Source organism: Sciurus vulgaris (genome assembly GCF_902686455.1).
Source record: "Sciurus vulgaris genome assembly, chromosome: 4".
Lineage (NCBI taxonomy): Eukaryota > Metazoa > Chordata > Mammalia > Rodentia > Sciuridae > Sciurus > Sciurus vulgaris.
Genome location: NC_136464.1, coordinates 173,817,199 through 173,833,940, shown reverse-complemented (window position 1 = coordinate 173,833,940; position 16,742 = coordinate 173,817,199). Strand labels below are relative to the sequence as shown.

Genomic DNA, 16,742 nt, shown 5'->3' with positions numbered 1-16,742 from the left:
CTCTCCACTGTTCTCTGAGCTCAGAGAAGGTACTGAGTAACAGATTTTGGGCTCAACATGTGAAAGCTTTGCTTAAAACAGAATAGGTGACCTCAAATGATAATGAACTTTAGGGAGTGGACACTGGGTAGTCCGTGTTTGGGGTTGAATTGTTTCTCCAGAAAAGACACATTGAAGTCCTAACCCCTAGTACCTCTGAAAGTGACCTGATTTGGAGACCAAGTCTCTGGGGATGTGATCAAGTTTAAATGAGGTCACTAGGGTGGGCCTGATCCAATAGGACTACTGTTCTTTTCAAAAGAGGACATTTGGACACAGGGACACGTGCAAGGCCTGAAGACAATGGCCCTCCATAAGCCAAGGGCCTTCTGAGGCCACCAGAGTAAGGAGAGGCCAGAAAGTGATCCTTCTCAGAACCTTCAGGGAGCTTGGCTTTGCTGATGCCTTGGTTTGGGACCTCTAATCTCCAGAACTGTGACAGCGTAAATTTCTGTTCTTCTACACTATCCAGTTTAGGATACTTGTCAATAGCGGTGATGGGAAACTGACAACCTGTGAGAAAAAAATGCTAGAAGCTGCTTTTTCATGAGATGGGAAGATACGTCAGCAAGACACCACAGTTGTGCTGACACAAAGGTCTGGTTCTGTGAATGTGACTCTAATTTTTTCCATGAACTTAGGTAACAAGATCCACCTCTTTGCTGAGAAATAAACTACGACACTCTCCAAATCCTTAACAAGTGCAATGAGTTCCTACCCGTGAAACCAGTCAGCTTAAACGCTATCAGATTTTTCATATGGAAGATTTAGTGGGAGAGATTTATTTTAGCAAAAGACAAAATGTTTCACGAAGGAACTCATTAGTAATGCATAAAGGCCTACTGAGTCTCTGAAGATCCATTCTCCAAGAGAAATGTTGGGATAATTTTTACATTCTGATTACAGAGAATGACTTGATAAAAATTGTCCTTGATATTAAAATTGCATGGGGGAGGGAATCAGTCAGTGGAGCAGGAGGGAAGTCAAAGAGAAGGGGTGAATCTGGCCAGCATTTTGAAGTCACTCTGACAAAGGGAACATTCTGTGGTCTCACTCACAAAGTGAGGTCACCTTTTCAGAAACTGAGATACAAGGGCAATGATGGCTGGGATAGGGGAGAAAGGAGGGCTCTCTGTCTAGCTGGGGACGATGCCCCTCGCCACAACCCACTCATCCCTCCTCTACAGGTCAGATCCTCAGTGCCCTTCCTCCTCACCAGAGCCGGGCCTGCCCAGAGTAGGACGATTCCTGAACTGGCCTTGGGTCTCTGGCCTGCTCAGTGCCCCAGCTTTAATACTTCGGTGACTGTTCCAAGTCTCATATTTCAGCCAACCTGGTTCATCTGCTGGATTTCACATTTCACAATGGTTTCACATTCGAGGATCTCACAGAGCTTTTCCCTTTGCCTCTGGAGGCCAGGTCTGAGAGGCTGCCTCTCTCCAGCCTCCATCAGAAAGCCCGACCAGTGGGCTAGGCCGTATTGCCCGTGTTGTGCACCTGCAGCCCATCTACAGACGTTCTGAGGTCACCACCCTCCATTTGCCCCCACTGTGTCCACCCTTGAGGGACACCTGCTACTGGTTCTCAGACTTCCTGACAATAACCAGTAGGAGACATGGAAAACACCCGGCTCACCTTGTGTCTTCAGAACCTGCAACTCTTTGGCCTGGGGGCAGAACTAATTCTTGGTCAAATCCTGCCAATCAGTGAGATATGATGTCACTTCTCCCTCTTTTAAGTCTTTTTTCTAAACTGTGTATGGAAGAAGTATTTTCTCTTGGCAAATTCCAAATGTTCCCTATCTGTTGCTACTGCTTGGATACTTAAGCTCAGAATAGCCCAGAAACTGCTGGTCAAATTGATTTGTAAATGGATTCAATGCACTATTACAGTCTAGTGTTTTTTATATGGTACATAGGTGTGTGTGTGTGTGTGTGTGTGTGTGTGTGTGTGCAGTAATAATGCCAGCTGAATGTGAATACCCCAGCATTACTGTTATGGAATGCTGATTATTAGCCAAACTCTAAGCATTGTGTTAAGTGTTTTGCACACATGATCCCAGGCAAACCTGGGGGAGAGGGAAGTACCAGTAGTATCTTCAGCTGATAGTGGGAGAACCCAGGGCTGAGCAGATTGAGGATCTTGTCTGAGGCAGAACCCAGATCTGAACCTCAATATCTGTGCTCCCGAGCCTTTGCTCTGAGTCACTGTACTTCTTTAACATGTTCATAAAATTATTAAAAAATTGCATTTGCTAAATTCTCAGGGTGTGTGCTAAGAGCTTTATGGAAATCATCTTTCATGTCCATGATGAGCCTTTGGGTGTAGGTCTTATTTTGATCTCCACTTTGCAAATGTGGAAACCACAGCACAGAGATGCTAACTAACTACCCCAGCTCACAGAGAGAGTAAGGGAAGCTCACAGAATTGAAGCAGTCGGCCTGGCTCCAGGGCCACTGCCCTCTGAATACAAATCACCAACTCCTGCCATGAGTCTGATGGTGCTGGGCCAAGTGGATGCACAGAAGAAAAGTGAACAGTTTCCATTCCTGAGAAACTCCAGACACACAGATCGGTGATCCACATACATGTGAATATAAGGAGAGAAACCAGCATGATAAACAATATTTAAGTCTAATATTAGCCAAAAGGATCCACGTAATGTTTCATAAATCATACATTTTTGCAAATCCAATTAAAGTAATTGAGTGCATTTTATAAATACGGCTGAATTTTAATGCATCAAACTGGCAATTGAAGAGAATAGCTAAAGTAGGTTCCCTCAGCGTATCTCATCTACTAGGGCAAAGGAGGCAGCAGGAGCAACCTCAGGGCTCCCGTTACCAGATCACAACCTTCCCAAACCTGTAGAAAATGAGGCACCTGGATTCAGACACATGAATGGATTACACATGTATAAAACTGAACTTTAAGGTTTATGCACATACATTTTAGGCATCTATCAATGCTTCACCTTTGGAAAGTTCTAGAGCCCTGCAGGATGGGGCTTCCCTAGGAACAGAGGTGAAGGATGTGGAACTTCTACTTTCTTTTCCCCCATTTTGAGTTGTCCCAATTCTCCTCCTCCTCCTCTCGCTGCTCTTCCTTCACGTGGAGGACTTGCTAACCACCCAACCTTCCTTGGAAAGCATTTTCCCCTTGCTCTGCATTTCTCCAGCAAGCCATACCCCTGGGCCAGCTCCTGACCCTGACACTTGCTCTTGCTACCATCAGGATCAGTGTCAACATCTGATCCCATCTTGGGCCTGCACCGTAAGCTGTGTGTGAGCAGAAGCTCATCCGTGCCCTCTAAAGAGCCACCAATGGGTAGCACAGGGTCCAGGAGGCAAGACATTTTATACCTGGGGGGACAAGACCTAGGGGCAGACAATTATACCTTGATGGTGGCTTTAACTGCTTTGGATGCTATTTCCTTCCATTTGAGGGTCCTTATATCATAAAACACATGCTGGACTTTGCTAGCAGTATGTGTAAGAGTATCCCCCCCGTCACCCTGTAAGATCAAAAATACTACTGCAAAGAGTTTTAAAATAGTCTGTGTTTCCTAAAATGAAAATACGCTCAAGGATATGATTTCCTACTTCACCAATAATGCAAATGTCAACAAACGAATATAAATGATTTCTACAAATGAAAATAGGTTTCATTTTAATGATGGCTTTCTACACGCCCCATGCTTTACATACTGTGACCCTGATTCTTGCAACAGCTCTGGGACTTTGCATCATCACCTATATTTTACATACTGAGTGAACCGAGGCGCAGAGAAGTAACTGACCCAGGCTGAATAGCTTGTCAGCGGTCACAGAGCTGGTAGGTGGCCAAGTTAGAATTCTCACTTGGCTCTCTTGAGAACCAAGAGCAAACGTCCTATGCCCTGTCATCAGTCTCCTCCCTCCCACCAGGAAGGCCTTAAACACTGACCTCAGTGTCCGAGAATTGGTGACCTCAGTGTCCAAGCTGCGATTATCTCAGGGTAAAGAAAATCCCACAGCAAGGTGCTTCCAACGATAGTGTCCCTGCACAGAATTCACCACCATGCTCCACCATTCGTTCATTCAATGAATATTTGATTCAACTCTATGGCAGGCACTGTTCTCAGCAATGGAGATCAGGTGAGGCATGAACCAGGTGAAGGTCCCACCTTCATGGAACTTATATTTTAATGGAGGAAGGGAGCCAGTCAACAGAATCAATCAATAAAATATACAATGAGCACAGTGGCACTCAGTGGTAGGAAGAAAAACGGATCCAAGAGGTGATCACAGGAAGTGTGCTCAACTTTTGATAAGGTGACTGGAGAAGATCTCAATGCAAAGATGCCTTGTGAGGCCTGAAGGAGGCCGGGAGCAAGCCTTGTACGCTCTGGGGAGAGGAACAGGAAGTGCAAGGGTCCTGAGGCAGAAGCATGGTGAGGGTGTTCTGGCTGAAGCAAAGTGAGCAAGGCTAAGAGCAGTAACCAAGATGGGAGAGGTGAGAACAGCAGGGGACCAGGTGGTGAAGCTCACCGGTCATTGTGAGGACTTTGGCTTTTGCTCTGATTGAGATGCAAAATCAATGCAGGGTTAATGCACTGCAGTGTATTACCCAGAGACTTCCATGTTCTTCACATATTTTTAAAATGTATTAGCAACTTTAATAAATTATGAGGAAGTGCATTATGTCAAACTTCCAATCACTAAGTACTGCTGATCTCACACAGAACTCCATCTAGCATGCCCTTGTGTTCAGGAAGCAGGTCATGGCTGGGCAAGCATGAAGGGTTTAAATACAAGAAGCCCAGAGGCAGAGGGCCCCCTATTTCCAGGATGCCGGTCCTCAGTCCTCTGCAAGTGGCCTTCCCAACAACCACCATTGTAGCCTTGGGGTCCAAACATCTGGGATGCCTGCAGTCCTGGGAGTGTGCAGTGGGGGTGCAGAGAGCCATCCATCCCCCGGTGCATCAGCGCTGGCTGCAGACATGCCTTAGCCTAAGAGCAGCCAGAGGGGAGATGCCCAGGCACACTCCTGCAGACCCCACACACAGCTCACAAAAGCAAAGACTCCCTCCCCGACCAGCTTCACCCCTTCTGTTCCCGATTTTTAACAGACAGAACACGGGCTGATGGATTTGGGTCCTTCTGCTCTGCTCCCTGGGCAGCAGTATAGCTCATGAGGGGAGGGCAGCTGAGACTCCGGATGCGTGGAAAAGAAGAGCAGGGAAAACCACTGAGCACTTGGCTCAGAATAATCCGATTCCAAAATAGCTCAGTTTCCATTTTCCAGATTTAAAGCTAACACACAGGACCAGCCTTTAGTCAGACAAATGCTAGGCTGCAATGAGGCATTGGGTCCTTAGAATTTAGGGGTCAGATCTCAACACCTCATTTTCAACTTCAAGGTCCTGAGGTATTGGGGCATTTACTTCTTTTTGGCGCAATATGTGCAGTTCCTTCTAAGAGTTTTCTGGAATTTATTTTCCCCTGAGCTTATCAGTGTCTCCCTCCATAGATACTGTACCCCACTGGATGAGGGTTTTCCATCAGAGGCACATGGTTGCATGTGCCACCAAATGGGGCAAGTAGATAGTATTAATAGCGTCCTGCAAATGTATATACGATCATTTCCAAAGCCATAAACTCTACTGTGAAGAATAAAATGCAGATTCAACCATATAATCATATTTGAGTTCACAGTAACTTTTGTAAGATGTGTTTCCAGTCAACAGAAAATAAAAACATCATTAGTAGCACAGGAGCTCTGAGAAAATTTTTCAACATTAAAAACAGAATTTTAAGTTTTCCAAAACTGATAAGTAGTGAATAATGTGATTGAAAAAAGAAAGTAAGTTGTGGGCTACTGATATTTGAATTCTAAACTCAGTGGCTGTGCTTAGAGTAAACCATGAGTCATCGAGACCAATGAAGAAGTGCCACATGGAAGGTGTCCTGGTCTCAGCTCCACGTCGCAGACTCCTTTCTTGGAGGCATTTTCTACTCTTCCTGGACCAAGGCTATTCCAGTGAAAGTAATCCAGAAGTCATTAAAGCTTAATGCAAAGGAGTCTGTCCATCATTTGCCTCCCATAAAAGAAGACAAGGGAGTAGAAAGAAAACAGAAATCATGGGAACAAAATGTGAAAAGAAAAACCCAAAACCACGACACTAGGAAAAGCACACAGGAAAAGGAGGTGAAGCGGGCGAAGTGCGGGGAGCAGATGAGAAACTTCTTTCCGTGATCGTGAGAGGGTATTGGATTTTATCAACTCCTCTTTATGCATCAATTGAAAAGATGTATCTCCCCTCCCCTGTTCTATTAACGTAATGTATTGCATTGATCGGTTTTCATGTGTTTGGAAGCACTTTGCTCAATCCTGGGCCAATTTTTGACATGTGTACCTGCACTTTTCGTCTATAAATCTCTTTTTTTCCCTCAAGTTATTGCCTAGGCTGAATCATTTCTAAAATGTTCCTGCATGCCATGGAGATTTGAAAAGGTAAACCTTTGCAACGTTTCAATGCAACATTGTGAGTTAATTCTTTTTTGTTGTTGTTCTAGAAAATTCATTTTCTTGTATGTCATCATTATATATAGTTATATACATTCTAAGAGTTTCCCTATGTTATTTTCCTTGAATCATGAAGATGATCTTTAAATCATCTTCATGGAGCTAATCGTCTCCATGATTAGCTCAATTCACTTGTTTATGTATGATTCATCAAAATGTATGAATGCATTCTATGGTCATGTACAACGAGTTAATTCTTGGTCCTAATTCGTTGGTTTCATTCAAGTGAATACAAGGACTAGGTGAGAACAGCACAGAGAATTATCTGGAAAGGAGAAGGGGCAGGTTATGCAGTGGAAGAACACCAGGCCTGGAAGTTTCCTTGAAGAGACTGACCCAAGCAGGGAAGCCCAGGAGCATGCTAAGGACAGGGTGCCTGGGACCCTCACTCATCACTAGCTCCTTCACAGAATTTCGGCAGGTGCTACTTCAGGGGCTTCAGTGACCTAGCAAACCAGAGGCCCTACATGACAATCAGGCATCCACACATTTTAAAAAAACATGTCTTCTAAAACCCAAAGCTATTTAAAAAAAAAAAAAAATGATTAACACTCTTTCCAAGTAATAGAATTTCAGTTTGCTATTTTTACATTTCTGAAATCTTTCTTTTTGCCTTTAATTAAAAAATGTAATCTCATAAAGCAGAGCTAAAACATAAAGCTTAAGTATATGAGCTGGCTTGTTCTCATAAATGTAATTGTAAACATTATTAAAAATTGGGAAATGTACAGAGTGTATGTGTGTGGAGGGGGGTTTGCCCTTAAGAGTTCCACCCTACCTTAATTACTACTAGGTCTGAGCACTCTCTTTTAATATATTCCATATTTTTATATAGTTACAATCTTGATGAATGAATAATTTTATCTCCTGACTGTGCTCACTGAGCCTGTCAGAAACCTTGCTTCTCTCTGCTGCTGGAAAGTCTTTCTGTCGACAATGCCTGCATTGTATGAATGAATGCACCACAATTAAGTTAACCATTTCCCTGTTCTGGCTCTTTACAGTTCTGTACTTTCAGAAATCATTCGGAGAAAGGCGTTTTCACACACATTGTCCTCCCTCCCCCTCTTTTTCTTATTTCCTTGGTAGAAGTGGAATTATTGGATTAAAGAGTATGGATTTCTGCATGGCTCTTAATGTATCTTGAATTGCGGATTCTTAAATGTAATCTTATCTGAGCACTCAGCCTATCTACATGTTTTTCTCAAGAACTAATCATATTACACTGATTTTTATCAGACAATAAGCACATGTTTTTCTTTTTGCCTTAACTGCCAGGAAACTCAGAGCTAAAGTTCAAATCCAATAATAAGTTCATCTCGGGTGACCTGTAATAGGTTTCTTTTCCTCTGGGTCAATTTTCTACTTTATCATTCCTTTAAGGAAAAAAAGGAGGAGGAGGAAGAACAGGAGAAGGAGAAGGAGAAGAGGAAGAGGAGGAGGAAGGGGAGGAAGAAAAAGAATTTTAAAAGTTCACCTAAATTCCTTTTAGAAACAGATGGACTACAAATTTCACTTACACACATATACACAGATGGACTTACAGACATGCATTTATTGGACTCAGCACAAAACATCCCATAATTAGCATTGTAAAACCAAAAAGTTCTTGCATCTGGATCCAAGATGATCCAAGTTTGCACATGATGGTCTCATCCTCTCCTTTTATGACAGACACTGAGGCTGGAAACTATAACTGTGTGGGATCTTGGAACTATTTGGTTTCAGAGACAGAACTGAGGGGAACTTAGACCTTCCCACGCCCGTTCTGAACTGTGGGCCCAGCAATGGACCGGGGGATTTGCCCTTCATTCCACCTTGACATTTCTGTCTGGGACTCAGCCATGAGCCTCTCTCTCTCTATGACATTTTTGGTCTCTGTCTCCCTCTGATTTCCCATTGCCACCGTCCTCTGTGAGGTCCACCTTATTTCACACCCACCCACCCCAGGTCACCTGGCCCACTGTTGCTCTGTTGGTCTGCTTTGGCTGTCATGGCAACAGCCTGGTCTCTTCATGGCCTCTTAGTTCTGGAGGCTGGAGTCTGGAGGCTGAGTCTGAGGCTGGAGTTGATCAGGTGGGTTCTTCCCGAGGCTGGGGGAGGGACCTGCTCCAGGCCTGCCTTCTTGGCCTATAGCTGGCTATCTTCCCACTGGTGTCTCCTCACATCGTCTCCCCCCTGTGCTTGTCTCTGTGCCCAAATGTCCCCTTTTAATAAGGATACCAGTCATACTGGATTAGGGCTCACCCGAGTGACCTCATTTTAGCTTGATTGCCTCTGTAAAGACCTTGTCTCCCAATACGCCATATTCCGAGCCTGGGGGTTTGGATTTAACTGAAGATTTTCCAGGGAATACAATTCAACTTCAAAGGGTCACAATGATCATTTTTCTAATTTTTCATCTCCCCACTCAAAACCTTTGCTTGTACAATTTATCCAAATAAAGTCGGAGCTCCTGACTTTGGCTCGCAGATCCTCCCACAACCCTGTTTCGAGGAACCATTGCTGTTTCATCTCCCCACACGTCCCGTCTCCTCTCCACACAGCCCACCTGCATGGTTCTCAGATTCCAAATGCTTCCCGAACATCCCTGCGGCCACCCCCACGCTCACCTGGCCCTTCTGTCCGGTGTGCCCTCCTACGCTACCTCCGCCGGCCCACCTCCGTGGCCCCTTGCTGCCTAGTCCCATTCAGGAAGATGCTTTCTAGCAACTTCTCTTCCATGGGGCTTGGTTTTGCCTACCCTACCGGTCATTAGGGATTATGACCCTTGTCTTACCATGACTTCGGGTTTCTTCCTGCAAGACAGAACCCCCTGAAGCAAGGACACCGAGCCAACCCTGTCTCTCTGCCAGTGCCTTTTCTCTCCCACCGTAATTGCTTGTCCTCTTTATGAACACGCAGGAGGTGAAAGAAATATTCTGCTAGAGATCAGTCACAGCACAACTTCGGGGTCATCTGAGACAGTCTTTGTCCTAATGGAGAGCTGACTAAATATGATGTATATCAACAGACAGCAGAATAAATAAAGTAAGGGTTGATGTAAGCGTTGGGACTGTGGTTGTGTGTGGGCACAGGCAAGGCTGGATGGGGATCACTTTCACTAGGAAATTCCCTTTGTCCGCCTCCTTTTACCTCCCAACAGAAAATTCCATGAAGCTCATTTCTAAAGAAAAGTAAATATCCAGATGGCCAGAGGGATGACCTTTCTCTAACAGAGGGGACGGATTTGTTATCCAGCCAAATGTTTGAAATTCTTCCACCAGCATGCATAATTGAGAGAGATGTGTTAATTACCCTCACGTGACAGCTGGTAGGACTTCCTGGATAAACTCTGAGAGGACTATTGATCTGGAGTTGCTGTAGGTCACTCTACTGTGGTGACACGGTGAGGCTCTCAGGCCAGGTTCTGAAGGGGCACGTCAGTGTGCAGGGTCCCTGTGAACGTAGGCGGGCAGCATGCTGGCTGCCTGCCAATGCTCCTCGGGCACAAAAGCGCCAGTGTGGCTCTTTGCACGACATTTTAATGAGCGACACAAGGAAAATCCCAGAGATGTAATCCCCACTACTACAATAACTCCACGGCTCAAAATGGGCCGTTAACACGCAGAAACACAACTCCAGAAAGTAAGGATAAGAGATTCTTTTTACCCCCTGTCGCTGGGAGTCATCAATATCCACATCATTAACCAGTATTTAAGGGAACCGAGGGCGCAGCTTTCCGCTCAGCGGTGTGGACATTTTGAAGAGGAAGCAGAAAATATGATGCTAGCCCTCGAGGGGTCACCCTCTTGGCACTGGGTGGAACATAATCTAACTCTCTGAAGTCTTTTCCAGATCCAAGATGTGTGATTTTCTGATAAAGAGAACTATTTTATCTTTAAATAGCAAAAATGTCATGAATATTCTTTTGTCTAAAAAGCTATTCGTATTCACTGACTAGTAAACTTTGCCATCCTGCTCTCTACTTAATTATTGTATTTTGGTATCACAAGTCCGTACAGGAGGGCTTTTGAATTTAGTTTTTCCCTTCCTTTCCTGTTGCTGACTAAATATATTTTTTTTTACCTGGAGTCACATGAAGTATGGGATCATTTGACTTTTCTGAAATCCAATATAACGGTATTTCGACTTCCAAAGGAACCCCTTTGTTGGTCATTCATACATTTCTGGAAAAACTATTTGGTTTTGGTTTAGTCTAGGGAAAATACATTAAATATTCTCCCCTTAAAACGTGAAGAAGAAAAATATACATTTCTCCGAAACGACTGGAATCAGTTTAAAGCTTTGGCATACGTGATGGAAAAAAATCAATGGACGTTAAAAGTTGAAAGGCAAAGTTTGTCTCTATGAGGGTCACTGAACTGGTGGTCACCCAAGAAAAATAAGAGAAGGTTCTTTGACCACCATCTAGATAGTAGGTCAACTAATCAACTGATGTGGTTTCATTGAAGATGTATGAGATGCCGGATGCTGAGAGATGGGACTTAAAAGATTTAGTTTAGGTTCCTTTTTCTATCCTTCAAAGAAATTTTCAATTTTACTAGGGAGAAAACCAGAATAAGCATAGAAATAATGATCTGTTGTTAAATATGAAGAGATTAAAGGGCTGGGCACACAGGAGGACCTCCTGAACACTGAAAGATCTAACCAAGGTTGAGCCTCCACGAATCCCTGAAATTCTATTGAGAATCCACCCAAATTTGCTTCCCAGCCAGACAAGAACTTAGAGTCGTGTTCTTGTTGCTAGGCAACCAACATCAGGCGCTACTCAGCTTCAGGAGAACAATGTCCAAAGGTTCTCTACTTCCCGTGCATGGTTTTTTTTCCTTGTGGAAAACAAGTTAATACATAAGATGCTATTTCCTCCTGGCTCCCTGTCTGGTGCTGGCAATCACCAGATTGGATCTCTCTAGAAGTCTTTGCTCCTCTGTTTCTTGCTCAGATGGAGCAAGTTAAAAGAGGATTACCAAGGAGCAAGTTTCTCATTTGTGCAATTCACACTGGTGGCCCAGCACCCATTTCTCAATAGTGTCAAAAAAATCATTGCAAGTCAGGAGTGGTAGCGTGTACTGTGTAGCCTGTAATCCCAGCAACTTGGGAGGCTGAGACAGGAGGATTGCAAATTTGAGGCCAGTCTCAGTAACTTAGTGAGACCCCAAGCAACTTACAGACTCCGCCTCAAAAAAAAAAAAAAAAAAAAAAAGGGCTGGGGATGTAGCTCAGTGTCAAGGCACCCCTTGGTTCAATTCCCAATACCCCCCAAAATTATTGTAATATCATGTCACATGTGTCATGTAAGTTACAATGATGGCAAAAAAAGAGAGTCATCATTTTGTTTCAGAGGGTTTGTTTCAGAAATATGTGTCTTCAAAGAAAGGAAAGAAAGGAGAAGGTAAGGCTTGGAGACGGTGAGAACATTCAACAGTGTCAAATACCGCTAAGAGGTCCATTAAAATTAAGGGTTGCAAAAATGACCATTGAGCATGATAACTAAATAGTTATTGGCGATTTCATCAAAGGCAGTGTTGGGAGCAAAAATGAGTTTTCCAGGGTTGGGCAACTCTTCCATCTGAAACATCCTATTAAATTAGGTGCTTTTGTAAGGGATGTTGGGGCAAGAGTAGAGAAAATGATTTGTAATGTCATTGAAAATTTCTCCATTTTTCTACCTTTCCTCCATTGAATTTGTCTTATTCTGTTTCCTGTAACTGTGTGTGTGTGTGTGTGTGTGTGTGTTGGGGTGGGGGGGAACTAATTCATTTATTCTTTTTCTAACCTTCTCTTCCCCTTCCTTCACTTGGATGACTTTCTGTCAAATGAATTGCACTTTTCATGAGACACCTACTATAAGAATTTGACAAAAATACAGAAAGTCTGAAGATATATGATTTGGGATTTTGAAGTAAGTATTTAGCCTTTTAATCAGTTCATCTGAAATTATATCAACCCAATACTGGCTGAGCTCTGGGGACTGATTAGTTTGCTACTTTCTCCTAGTATTTGCCAGATACATGTCTACTTAGATTTCACTCTTCTTTCCAAGTAGTAGATTGTAATTAGCTAAGTAGGAATTCTCTTCTATTATAGCAATTTCTTAATTATGCATAAGGGTAGTAGAAAGAGAAATCGAAAATAATAGTAATTCATCTAAAACCGTACTTCAGCCACTATTTTAAACTCAACCAAAGAATTGAACCAGAACTTGATAAGAAATCAAGGCAAGGAACTAACTGGGATGTTACCTTGTAAGGAGTCTGTGAAGGTGATAATGAGCAGCTACTTGCTTAAGGGTGGCCTGGCAATTAAAAGAAGGAAGAATGTAGGCAAAAAGTCCATGGTACACAGAACCTCAAGGGACTTTCAACTTTTTTTTTGTTCGTTTGTTACTGGGGATTGAAACCAAAGACACTTGACCACCGAGCCACATCCCCAGCCCATTTCATTTTTTGAGACAGGATCTTGCTAAGTTGCTTAGGGCCTCACTAAGTTGCTGAGGCTGTCTTTGAACTTGTGATCCCCCTGCCTCAGCCTCCCAAGCTGCTATGATTATAGGACCGAGCACTGAACCTGGCTTTGGCCTTTTTTTTCTTTTTCTTTTATTTTCTTTAATGAAGGAGATTTCCGATGAATCTTTAGGTAGAAGGTCAATGTACAAATGAGATATAAAAGTCAAATAGAGCTTCCCTAAATTAAGTGAAGCTTGTATCCCTCCAACTTCCTCCTTTCAGGGACTGTCCTAGATGTGGGTAGTACCATAGAGCTCATTATTCTAATTCTACATAATCATGCCTTATGTTTGTAAGCATTTAATAGTTTGCAGAGCACTGTCCCTTTCATCACATCATTTGATTTTTACCATTCTGTGAATTAAGCAGACTAGATATCACTATTTTTATTGTCACTTTGCAAACAGTCATCTACCTCTTAAATGATAGATCTGGGATCCAAAGCTGGTCTTCAGGGGTCATATACTATGATATATAGGTTCAATATGACCTCCCTGAAATGCTTGGGACCAGATGTTTTTTGGATTTTAGAAATTTTTTGTGTGTGGGATATTTACATAGACCTAATAAGATACCTTGGGGAGGGTACACAAGTCTAAACATGAAATTTAATTTATATTTCATATACAAATTATACACAGAGCCTGAATGCAATTTTATCCAATATTCTTTATGACTTGGTATATGATACAAAGTTTCATTTTCTGGTATCCTGTGGCACTCAGAAAGTTTTGCATTTTGGATTTTGGGATTAGGGAAGCTTGACCCAGACTATGAAATCCTTCAGTGTGAGATCATGACACTCCTGCTCATGGCCAGGGTATAAGAGAGAATTTGGATAGCACACTAAGAGGAAATATCACTAAATTTAAAATTTTAAAAGTCAATAAATATGATTTTATGTTTTGACCTCTATAAATAGTTAAGTACTTTAAACAAAAATTTTAACCCACACTGTTAGTATAGCAATGATTAAATAAGTAAACATCTTCCCCACCTCACCCCACTAAGTCAATCTGTACAAATTTTAAGGAGATAAAATAAGTGACAAAGATTTCCTCCCTGAGTCCCATAATACAGTGTCTTAGAAATCTGACTTTTCAACTGAATTTACCAGAGAACTTTTTAAAAATGCAAATTCCTACCCCTCAACTTGAAAACACAAACCAGTATGTCTGAATTGGAGCTGTTCTTCAGATGTGGGGTTAGATTTGGAAAACACTGTCATAAAAGTCACACTCTGGCCTCAACCTCCCCAGTTACTTCCCGAGATGGGCTAGAAGTTTAGAAGAGGGCTTTTCAGGCCACCACAGTATCATTTATTCAATTACGGCATTAAATTATATCCCAGTGACCCAAAAGAGTTGGTGCATATCCAATTATGCCTAATTTATACCCTGGGATGTGGTGGTTCTGGCTCAGTGTAAAATCCTGGTAGAACCGCAATTTAACAAGCTTGACAGGACATCAAAATTGCTATGTTGTCTCCAAACCTCATTAACTGGAAGGCTGCACTTTCCTATAATGTTCAGAGGGAGTATAAACTATTATTATTTTTCTATTTGTTTATGTAAGGCAAATGTTCAGCAAATACTTTATTGGAAAACAATAACCAGGCAGACAGAGCCACTGTGAACACAGAGTATTTTGCTACCCACAGCAGTGACGCTGGAGAAAGTATATACTTCGCTGTCCTTCATGGTTACAGTATTTAATGGAATAAATAAATTTGACACAATCGAAAATATCCTGGTAGTTCGCCGGCTGGGAGGTGCTTGGTTTCTGAGCCTTCTCTACGTGGCCTCCATATTGAGTACCTCTGCCATGGCTTCCTATTGCCCCCTGTGGAGCTAGCTGTCCCTCTTCCTACACCTCTTTTGCTGGTGCCTGTGGTTTCTTCTGGACCCATTACTGGGCATCCTCTTGCTCTCACTCAGTCCTTGTGACCTGTGACTCTACTTGCTTTCCCTTGGGGGCTCATGACATCAGCCACCTTGATCTGTATTTCTGGCTCCTGTCCCTGGATGCTTGAGGAATTTCTCCTCAAAGGGACTCCTGCCACCTTGCCCCCAACCATCTTACCACCTCTGTGCCCACCATGGGCCTTCTCCCTGCCATAATCTCCCTGACTCTGGAATTGGGACTGGGATTCCTTCCCCTGCCCCAGGCACAAGCACGGAGCCACATTTGAAGCTGTGCTGTGAGAGACCAAGTGCTCTGGACTGGGTGTCACACAGGACCCGGTTCTAATCCCTGCTCTGCCGCTTGCTTGGGAGCCGTGGTTTTTCAAATCTCTGAACCTGTTTCCTCAGTCTTGAGGTGGTGGATGGGGGTGGTGACATCCCCACAGAAGTGTGCTTGGCAGGCCTCAGCGGGGTTCTCTCCACTCTTCCTCACTTGTCCTTTGCAGTTTAGCCTTCAGGCCTCTCCTGGATACCTTCACCCTTCCTTTCGGTTCTGTGCCTGAAGTCAGCACAGTGTGGACGCTGATAAGAACAGACTTCCGGAAATCTGTCTGTTCTGCTCTCACGATAGATCCACTCCTACTGTGTTTGATTTGAAATTCTCTGGATCAAACTCAACTCTACCAAGTACCAGGAAAAATGAAACTCTCTGACCTTCACTTGCCTTATCCACGGCCTCAGAGGACTGGCAGTGAGGACTGTGTGAAATAAGGATTTGGAGAGCTGGGCATATGTTAAACTCCACGAACAGCAGCAGGGCAGAGTCCTTTCCTCCTGATACTGGTCCTCTATTGCCACCAAATTATTCATGGCAAATATCTTCTGCTCAAAGAACGCCAGAGCATTTCTTACCCAGCCACCCCCCACAATCAGAATACCTGTAGGAAAAAGTACAAACCACTTCTTTTGGCATTCAAGTCTTCCAGAATACTGAATTCTCTGGTCTATCTTTCTAGAACTCTCTTGCTCTCATTTGACTCATCATAATATAAGCCACTTCTAGAGAAAAGATCTTTAAAAAAACATTTGGAAATGGCATCTGCCTTGAATCAGAGAATAAATAGAGGGAACACAGTCCCTTTCAGAGGAGAGGGACTTCATGGGGGAAAAGCAGGCAAGACAGCTGCAGCACCAGGGAGAATCAGCGACCTTCAAGGCCAAGGGTGCCGGCAGAAACCCAAAGTTTTACAGAAAACACGAAGAGCTGAGAAAGAGTCCAACCTGCAGGACTTGCGGGGTAGTGAGCTTCCTGATCAGAGACCACAAAGCTCTGGAAACAGGAAGATCCCACCTACCTTTATTTCTAGTGGCTACGGATAACCAGAAGCAACTGATGCGCATGAGACAGGAAGGCTGCAGGATTCCAGGGCAGCATTTGCTATGGAAGAGCTAATACACACTGCTGGCGTGTTCTTCCAACTAAACCCTTCACCTAAAATGGTTTGCTAATTGGGCCAGGGAGCCAGACTGAATTGCAGGGTTTCTTTTCCCCTGGGGCTGAGGCAAAACTCAAGGCCAGCTGAAGCATGACACAGCACTTCTGAGTAACTGGATCCTATACCAAGGTACCTCACACACCAGGGTGACCTCAACCTAAAAGCACAGGGAGTGACACCCTGCCACTCGGCCTGCTCTCTCCACACCCGCCCCTCAGACCAGACCT

At 43.6% G+C, this 16,742-nt stretch overlaps 1 protein-coding gene across 8 annotated transcripts in view; it reads right to left on the bottom strand.

Annotated features, from left to right (window-relative positions):
- Positions 1-16,742, bottom strand: part of MBNL2 (muscleblind like splicing regulator 2) — a 150,538-nt gene that overhangs the window by 62,035 nt on the left and 71,761 nt on the right. The gene's annotated exons all lie outside the window — the stretch shown is intronic.